At 39.2% G+C, this 9,240-nt stretch overlaps 1 non-coding gene across 1 annotated transcript; it reads left to right on the top strand.

Moving 5' to 3' along the window:
• The first annotated feature begins 7,857 nt into the window (after window positions 1–7,857).
• On the top strand, window positions 7,858–7,964 carry LOC121988174. The gene has a single exon (XR_006113916.1). It is a non-coding gene; the product is annotated as a small nucleolar RNA R71 (small nucleolar RNA).
• The last annotated feature ends 1,276 nt before the right edge of the window (window positions 7,965–9,240 follow it).

Here is a 9,240-nt window from a genome sequence, read left to right on the forward strand (position 1 = left end):
AGATAACCTTAGGTAGTGAGAAGTCATGGAGGGGTGAACTCCAAGCAAGGTTGATCGAATAGTTTCTGATCGACCGTGCGCGGTCGACCGGACCAACGGATCTTGGTGATTCTAAGTTTAGTTTTACCATAGCATTCTGTATTACTATTATTGCTATTGACTAATGTAGTATTGCAGGAAAGACCTTAATGGATTAGGTGATCAGATACTAAGCAGAGAAAGTCCAAATAAGTCTGGAGGACCAATGTTTGGCATGTAAGTTGAGGTAAACAACTAGAGGAGTGACAGAGAGGTCGAGTTCCTGAACGGAACAACCTAAAGTCGCTGATCCAACTGAAGAAACTGGAAAGGTTTCCAAATTGAGATTAAGACAGGTTCTACTGTCTAATTTTACTCATGCATTATATATATGATTGTGCTAATCTTTGTGTTGTAGGGATATTTTGTCTAACACTGTTTTGCAAGTGATGTGCGTAGATTATATACTCTTTTATGCATGTTTTTACGCACATTTACATACTTTGAGCATGCTTGATCTATGCATTTTTATACTTCCAGCTTTCCTTTTAGCATATTTACTCTTTTGGTTCGGAGATATGCTTTTTGTGCTTTTTCTGTACACAGGAGTCGAAATTGGTGAAGATTATGCATCCTCGGACAAGCTTGGAAGGAATTGAAGGGAGAGAGCATCAGGCCGTGTACCACACACGGCCGTGTAGTTTTAACAGGAAGGGAAGAGGACATGGCCGTGTGAATCTCACACGGCCGTGTCTTGATTTGAAGAAATTAGAGCAGATGCCTTACATGGCCGTGTAGATCTACACGGCCGTGTGAGGTTTCCAGAGGCCAAGCAGGTGGTGGCCGTGTGCACCACACGGTCGTGTAGCATTTCCAGAGAACAGAAGGGTCCTAGCCGTGTGAGTCACACGGCCGTGCAACTTTGGCAGAGAAGGAACTGGACATGGCCGTGTGAATCTCACACGGCCATGTCATGGGGCCGTGTGGCGCCTGATTTCCTCCTTTATTTAAACCCTCCTTCATGAATTGAAAGGGGATCTCTTCCCCTTTGGGAGAAGGCAAGATTTGGTGGTATCCTCCCATTCTTGGGAGGATTTTTGGGCGATTTGAGGGGAGTTCTTGGCGATTTCGACTCCGGAGCGAGGATTGGATCCGAAGACGAGGCTTCTTCGTAGATAAGTTTTCTCTTTCCCCCTTTTCTTGGTTTCTTGGATTGGGGATTTAAGAAATGCTTGTAATCCTTATTTCTTCGGGTATTCTTCCTCGATTCATGGAGTAGATCTTGTATTCTAGGATTAAGGGAGTATTTGTATGATGGATTGATGTAATCTCTTATGGATTTGCCAATTTCTTGTTTCAATGACATTGTCTTGCTTGTATCAATTAGATCTTGAATGATTAATGGTGATTTGTGCTTAATTCTCATTCTTGATTGATTGTTTGGATTTCTTGTGGACTTAGTAAAGATAAACTCTCACTCGATCATCCGAGGGATCCACGTGATGTGCAAGCCCGTGTAAGGACGTTTGAGAGATAATCTTGAAGAGGAAATAGGAATATTCAAGAGAGTAGGATGGATCTTGTGATTAGTTTCTTGTATCTTGATAGATTAATAAGTTGTGGGCTTCTATGTTGATATCCGAGGAAGGCATAGTAATAGGTGCGCTTCTGTGTAAGGACAACGTAGGTTCACGTCTAATTGATCATATTTAGATACATTTCTCAGTCCTTAGCCAATTATCTATTGCAAGAGAGAACCGACAACTTTCTACAAGTGTTTGGCAATTGAGGGATAAGAATTGGTGAACCATTTACATTCAAGAAATCTTACAAAGAAATCGAAACTCCTAGAATCTCCCCTTATCATAACCCAAAACACTAAACTCTTGTTTGTTGATCTTTAATATTAGATTTGTTTACCTTCACTTTGCATTTGAAACAATTGGATAGTTGTTTAGCTAATTCGCATTGAGGCAATTCTAGTGCTTATTCCAGTCCCTGTGGATACGATAATCTTTTATATTACTTGCGACATTTCCGTACACTTGCGGAGCGTAACAGCAAGTTCGACTGGATCGGTCGATCGAACATAGGGATCGATTGATCGAACCAGTGTGACTCAGTATAGTTCAGTCAGCAACGATCAGCAATGAAGGAAACTACACTGATCGGTCGACCGAACCCATGGATCGGTCGACCGAACAATCAACCATTAATGCAACAATAAGTGTGGATCTCGGTAAATCTCGACGAACAGGGAAGGAGCCTGTTCGGTCGACCAAACAAGGTGATCGATCGACCAAACCCTTAATAATCATTAATTGCCGAAGATCGAATTAGCATCGAATCTCAGCCAGGAAGGAAGGGAGCTAGTTCAGTCGACCAAACCCAGAGATCAGTGGACCGAACATCGATGATTCTTATAAAAAGAAGCTCGAGGTCTGAGGCCAAGTAATGCTTTCTTATTGACTCAAAGTTCTCCTCTGCACAAGCTACTCGTGCTACAAGTCTTCTACAACTCTTCAAGCTACACTATCCAGAAGTACCGACCAAGCTTCAACTTCCATATTTTTCGGTATATTATTTTAGCTTGCATTGTATCATTTATTAGTAAGATAGTAGGTTGTTATTATCTTGCTCATCTGTACACACTGCTTCTTTCCGAGGTTTTTGGAAAGAAGAGTTATAGTGGATTGCCTATCAGTGCGGTCAAGGATCGCGGGCCTTGAGTAGGAGTCGACCTAGACTTCGAACCAAGTAACCGAACGAGTCTCCTTTTACTTTCCGCTGCACGACTTTATTTTAATCTCTCAAAATAAATTTTTTTTAAAAGTATGATATTCACCCCCCCTTCTATCGCACTCATTCGATCCAACAGAAATAACTCACGTATGGCCTAAGCATAAGTTTCCTGTGCACAGTGCTATAAGTGACCCAAACTCTTCAAGTTTTAATCCTTGTCCTAGTTAAGTCATCATCCAATCGAGTTCCTAATGTTCTCGGTGATAGGCACTTACCTACCACACACTTGGTTTATATTCCTCAATCAACCCAAGGTCTCAAAGGCATACTCGATATCAAGAGAAACATAGAAGTTATTTCCCCAGTAACCTAACTCGATCTCAAAGGGGTAACTTTCTTGTTTCTACTCACGACAACTATTTTTTTATATACCCTATTCATCATTTTTTTTATTTTTAGTGATTGCAAGATGCAACACTTGAATACAAATGCACTTATGTACAAATGTTAGGATATTTTAATTTTTCCAAATGAGCTTACATGATTCAAAAATCATCCAGTAACAAAAATGTAGTTTGAGAAATCACTATAGGAACTACGTACTAAACAAATAGGATGAATCATGACTATTTCAATGATATTAACCATTCAAGCTCAAGTAAGTGAAAATAAGATATTTATGGTTAAGCCAAAACTCAAATAGATTTCTGTACAATACTTAGCTCATATTATACTACTTGAGATAGAGAAAAGAGGTACACTAAACATACTAGCATTATGTCTACAACATCATGAATCAAGATATAAACGTGCTAACAATTTTTCTTTTAGACAAGTCAGCAGTAGTGAGGAGTGATGTTCTCAATATGTCACAAAATATTTTAAAAGATAGTCAAGTGACAGTCAAAATCAAGTCTAGCAAACAAAGCAAAGAAAAATGCAGGACATAAGTAAAAATTGAAATAAGTAGAAACTGAAAGCAAGCAAAGGAAAACAAAATGCAGAACAAATGAGAATGTAAAATAAAATGCAAACAATTCAGGTTGCAAACACCCGCAGACTTAAACTTGTCATTGTCCCGATGAGATCAATATAGTGGTGGAGGAGGGCGGGGAAAAGGAGGTCTACGCGGTTAGGAAGAAGGAAAACTAGGGAAACCAGGAGTCTAACTCAGAGTCCTATGATATTCGTAGAGAGCATCAACTTGTTGACAAGTAATGCTCATGCCTTCCATGAAATCTCTCATTCTAGCCTGATCAATGTCATAATCCAGGACAAACTCGGTCACCTGACCTTGAAAGTTCCTCGTGAATCGAAAATAATCATGCACTTCTCTATACTGGTCGTCTGATAAAGTAAAGCGGCCCTCCAACATTACTCGTTGGGCTCCTTGCTTCTCGTGAAGTGAGTCTAAAGAAGCGCGGAAGTAAAAAAAAATCAAATCTGGAGTGGCCCGTACCATAGGAAAAAGAGTGCCTAGCAGGTTAGAGATGTCTGGACGGCTACGGGTGTCCAGATGATAAGGGCTCAAGGTGGAGCTCGGTATATGTGGACAAGGAGGGAACATTCTCGGAAATTGAATCGGTGATCACCCAATTAGTGGGGTTGCGAACTAAGGTCTGCTCTGGATAAGTAAGAGGTAATGGGAAACCGTCTCTCCTAGGAAAGGCAAACTCATTCTCATCCCCAAAAATCATTTTCATGGTAAGACATGCATCGATATCGATCATGATATTGCCATGAATGATTTCTAACTCATCTAGATCACAACCCAGATTTATAGCTATTTGGGTAATCAAGCCACCAAAGACAATCAATCTCGAAGATGCTTTCCTGGTTCTCATAAGGTTTTGTAGAAAATGGAAATTGGAATCAAAATCAACCTTATGCAACATAGCCCAAAGAGCATAAAGTTTCACTTTCCTAACAACTCCATCACTTTCACCTCTACCAAAAATAGTTTTACTCATGACTCGGTGTAAGTACCTAAAGATAGGATTTTGCATATGGGAAGCCTTAGCTCTAGAGGGCTCATAAGGTTGATTCAATCCAGTAATTGAGTTCCAAAAATTATTCCAATTAAATCTAGGGGCAAACCTTTGAGAGCCGCCAATAGACAAACCAAAACAATTGTCAAAGTCACTAAATGACCACTAAAATTCTTGATTCATTAACCTAAAAGTAGTTTTACCTATATAATAATCTTCATTCAAGTAGTGGACATCTAATGAGCTCAAGAATTTAAATATAATTCGAGGATATGTAGGTAGATGTGTGTGCATAATATCATTCCAATCTAGAGAACTAATCATCCAATCCATATCATCTCTAATTCCTATAACATCCAAAATAGTTGGGTCCATATATCGTGTGTACACAATCTTCCTTGCTATAAGAATATTATATCTATCTTTATGTTCATCATTTCTAAAGACAATATTGAATTCATTGTCATCACCTTCGTCGCATGTCATCCTCTTGCCTTTTCCCTTTGTAACTTTCTGCTTGCCCTTTTCTTTTGTTGGTTCCTTTCCTCTGTTGGATCCACCACTTCCTTTTCGAAGCTTTTTCAAAAGATTAGACATGATGTCTAGTTCAGAGAGGGAAAGATGCTTGATTGGACAAGTGAGATCTCGAGAAAATAGATCTTGAGAAAGAAGATCTTGAGTAAGGAGGTTGTAAATTTTGAGGAAGAGAGTATTTACTATTTAGATCTAGATCTAGATCTTGTTTATTGAGAAAAATGAGTAAGAGATCTAGACCTAAGAAGCAAAGAAGAGAGGTTGAAGATGAGAGGGATTAGGGAAGAAGATATTGACTTGGGGGTGTGGTCGACACGACCTTGACACGACCATGTCTTATAGACACGACCAAATCTTGATACTCCACATGGCCGTGTAGATCTACACGGCTCAAGTCTTCCCCTTCTCGGCCAAATCCACATGGTCGTTCCAATGGAACGGGCAGTATCATCTCCCTCTTGGTTGAGCTCACATGTCCGTGTGTGTCACAGGGCCTCTTTCTTCTCCATCTCTGGAATTTTCACACGCCCGTGTGAATTCACACGATCTTGTCCACCTTCTCCTCGAGTGAGCTCACACGACCTGTGTGTGTCACATGGCCACTTCCTTCTTCTTTTCTATCAATGTCACACAGTCGTGTATAGTACAAGATCGAGCCTAGTTAGGTCAAGTACTGCTGAATTTCCTCCTTTCCAACTTCTCCAATGCCTCTATGCCCATGAATTAACCATGGCCGCTCATGGAGGAAAAATACAACCTGAAAACAAAGAAAACAAAAGTTAAAAAACACTTACTAATGACAAAGAAGACTCAAACTAAATTTAACTAAAAAAACCCTTGGGTTGCCTCCCAAGAATCGCTTATTTAAAGTCATTAGCTCAACCCCGTCTCCATTTTCACAGATTATACCCAAGGTGACATGAATTTTCCTCGAGTTGATGATGCTTCCTCTTCCTTCATTCTTGCCCTCGGAGGGCAGTGAAAATTTTCATTTTTAATTGGGGGCCTTCTCCCAATGCTTACCGAATCATGTTCTTTATCCGACAACCTCCCATGAGGATGGAAACTCCATTCCTCCACTTTATAAGATTTTTGGGCCTTCCTCCATGTCTAGTACCACAAAATATGTGGGTATGATGCTACCACCCACTGCTACCGGCACATCTTCAACAACACCCATAGGATACCTGCAAGAATGATCAGCTAATTGCAATGTCATGGTAGTGAGTTTAAAGTTTTTGAGACCTAGCTTATTACAGATTGAATATGGTATGAGGCTAACACTTACCCCCAAATCACAGAAAACTTTTTCAATGAATTTAGATCCTATGTTGCAAGGAATATAAAAGCTTCTAGGATCTTGGAGCTTCGGGGAACTGTTCTTCTCAAATAAAGCACTGCATTCTTCTGTTAGAGCAACCGTCTCGATGTCTCCTTTTCTTCTTTTATTTGACATAATGTCCTTCAGAAACATGGCAAACTTCGGCATTTGTTGAATGACATCAATCATAGGGACTTCAACATAAATATCTTTTACCTTGTCAAGAAATCTGCTAAATTCTTCATTATAACTAATCTTTACAGAAAAGGGATTTCTTGGCTTTCAGGGTAGAGTGGAAGAGTCTCTTTAACCTTCTTGGTATTCCCCTCATCATCTTGAATCTGAATTGGTTCAAGTGTTTGAGGAGAGAGCTCTTCTTGAATTTTTATCCCTTTTGGAGCAGTCACTTAGGGATCTCCCAAGGTCCATCCACTCCGAAGCTCAATTCTATTGTATTGTTCCATTGGGTTGATATCAGGTTTTTCTGGAAAATGTCCTGGTGCTCTTGAAGATGATGAAGCTATCCGAACAATCTAACTATCTTGTATTTTTTTGGTGCTTCTCAGAACTATCCATTCTCTGATTTAGCATCTTCATTTCTTGCTTCAATTCATTTTGACCAGAAATGACTTCCTCGAGCATTTTCTCCATTTTGGATAACTGATAGCCTTGAGTAGGTTGTTGTTGTTGATAGATTTGTTGTCCAGCCTGGTAGCTTAGTCTAGCCCCCGTGGATGGTCCTTGTTCTTGGTTGTTATGATAAGAAAAGTTTGGATGATTCTTCCAACCAGGGTTGTATGTGTTGGAGTATGGATTATTCTACCTTTGATTATAGCTCATGATAGCGTCACACTGCTCAATTTGATTGACTTGTGCAGAGATTGCTCCCAAGGGGCATGAGTCATGAGCATGATCTGGACTTCCATATGTTTCACAAACATATACTATGGCATTGACTATGCTTGAACTAGTTCCCATATTTTCTAGCTTTTGGTAAGAGCATCTAGCTTTGTAGACATCAAAGTGATTGCATCTAAATCAAATTTTCTTGATGCTTTAGTTGGGTTTGCAGATGAATAGCCTCTACATCTTTCTGATGCTCATTGATGATGGTTCTGTGCTACATTTTCAATTATATCTTCAGCTTCATCAAGATTTTTATTCATTAGTGACTCTCCAACTGCAGAATCCAAGGACACATTTGTATGGTAATTGATGTCATTATAAAATGTGTGTAATACTAACCATTTTTCAAGTCCATGGTGTAGGCATTGTCTAAGCATATTATTAAATCTATCCCAAGCTTCAAATAATGATTCAAAGTCTGACTTTTTAAAGCTTGCTATCAAATTTCTCATATGAGTAGTCTTGCTAGGGGGATAGAATTTGTCCAGAGATTGTTGGGATCTAGCGCGCTAAACACGCGAAAGCGTAGCTGAAAAATTACTAGATTCTCTTATCCAGCGGATCCATGCGAAGGGAAGAAACATTTTCTGAAATTAATCTATACTAAGTTAGATGATAGGATTATACCTTTGTTGCGTGCCCTTCGCAATCCCGACAGCAACCTTTTCTTTGGATCCAGATCTCAGTGCATTCAAGCGTCCATGCCTCTACGGTATCCACACGAACATATCCTTCGTTCATCGCACGAACGAAGCCTTCAGAGAAGAACCATCTTCTTGTGCTAGCAAGAAACATGATTCGGCCAAAGAGGAAGATTCGGCCATGGAAGGAAGAGGAAGAAGAGGGAGATGAAGAGACACCATTCTCTTCACTTCTCAACACTTATGAAAAATTCATTACAAAAGGAAATTTATATTCATCCCATGAATACCAAGAGTCTTTTGTCTCTTTGTATTCCTTTTAATGGGTTGGATTATTATATTAGATTAACCATTAATCCAATAACCCAATAAATCTAACCCATTAATCCAATACGTCTAATTCAGATTGGATTCAATCCAATGAGTGAGTTCATTTGAGTCTAACTCAATGAGTAACCCAAAAGGCCTAATCATCTCATGATTAGCTCTTAGGGCTAATTACTAACAGAAATTATTGCTCACATTACTCCCAAGTGGATATGCTATTGGATGGTAAAGAATTTAGCCACTGTTTGGCTCTATCTCTCAAAGAAAACCCAAACAATAATAGTCTCACTACCTCTGCTGGAACACCATTCATTCTCATTGTACTGCAAATTTCATAAAAGACTTCAAGGTGTTGATTCGGATCTTTATGTGGTTTGCCCCCGAATTGGTTCTATTATACCATGGTAATTATCGTAGGCTTTATCTCAAAATTATTGACTTCAATAGGTGGTCTGGTGATGCTAGACCGAAGCCCTCATGCATAAGGTGCTGCTTAATCCTTCAATGGTTTGTTTGCCATGATTGAATGTTCTTGTTCTTCTTGATGTCTTTGCAGGATTTTCCTTCTATGAAAAGTTATATCAATCTCAAGATCAAAAGGTAATAGGTCTCTTGCAAAGTTAGATCTACGCATACAAGAACAAGATTCCAAATATTTTTTATCACAGATTTTTTTTACTTGAAAGATAAAATTTAAATTGAAGTACTGAAAATGTAAAATACTGAATTTGAATTGCAAAAAGAAAAATTGCAAAAAGAAGAA

The sequence above is a fragment of the Zingiber officinale genome, chromosome 5B (genome assembly GCF_018446385.1).
Source record: "Zingiber officinale cultivar Zhangliang chromosome 5B, Zo_v1.1, whole genome shotgun sequence".
Taxonomy (NCBI): domain Eukaryota; kingdom Viridiplantae; phylum Streptophyta; class Magnoliopsida; order Zingiberales; family Zingiberaceae; genus Zingiber; species Zingiber officinale.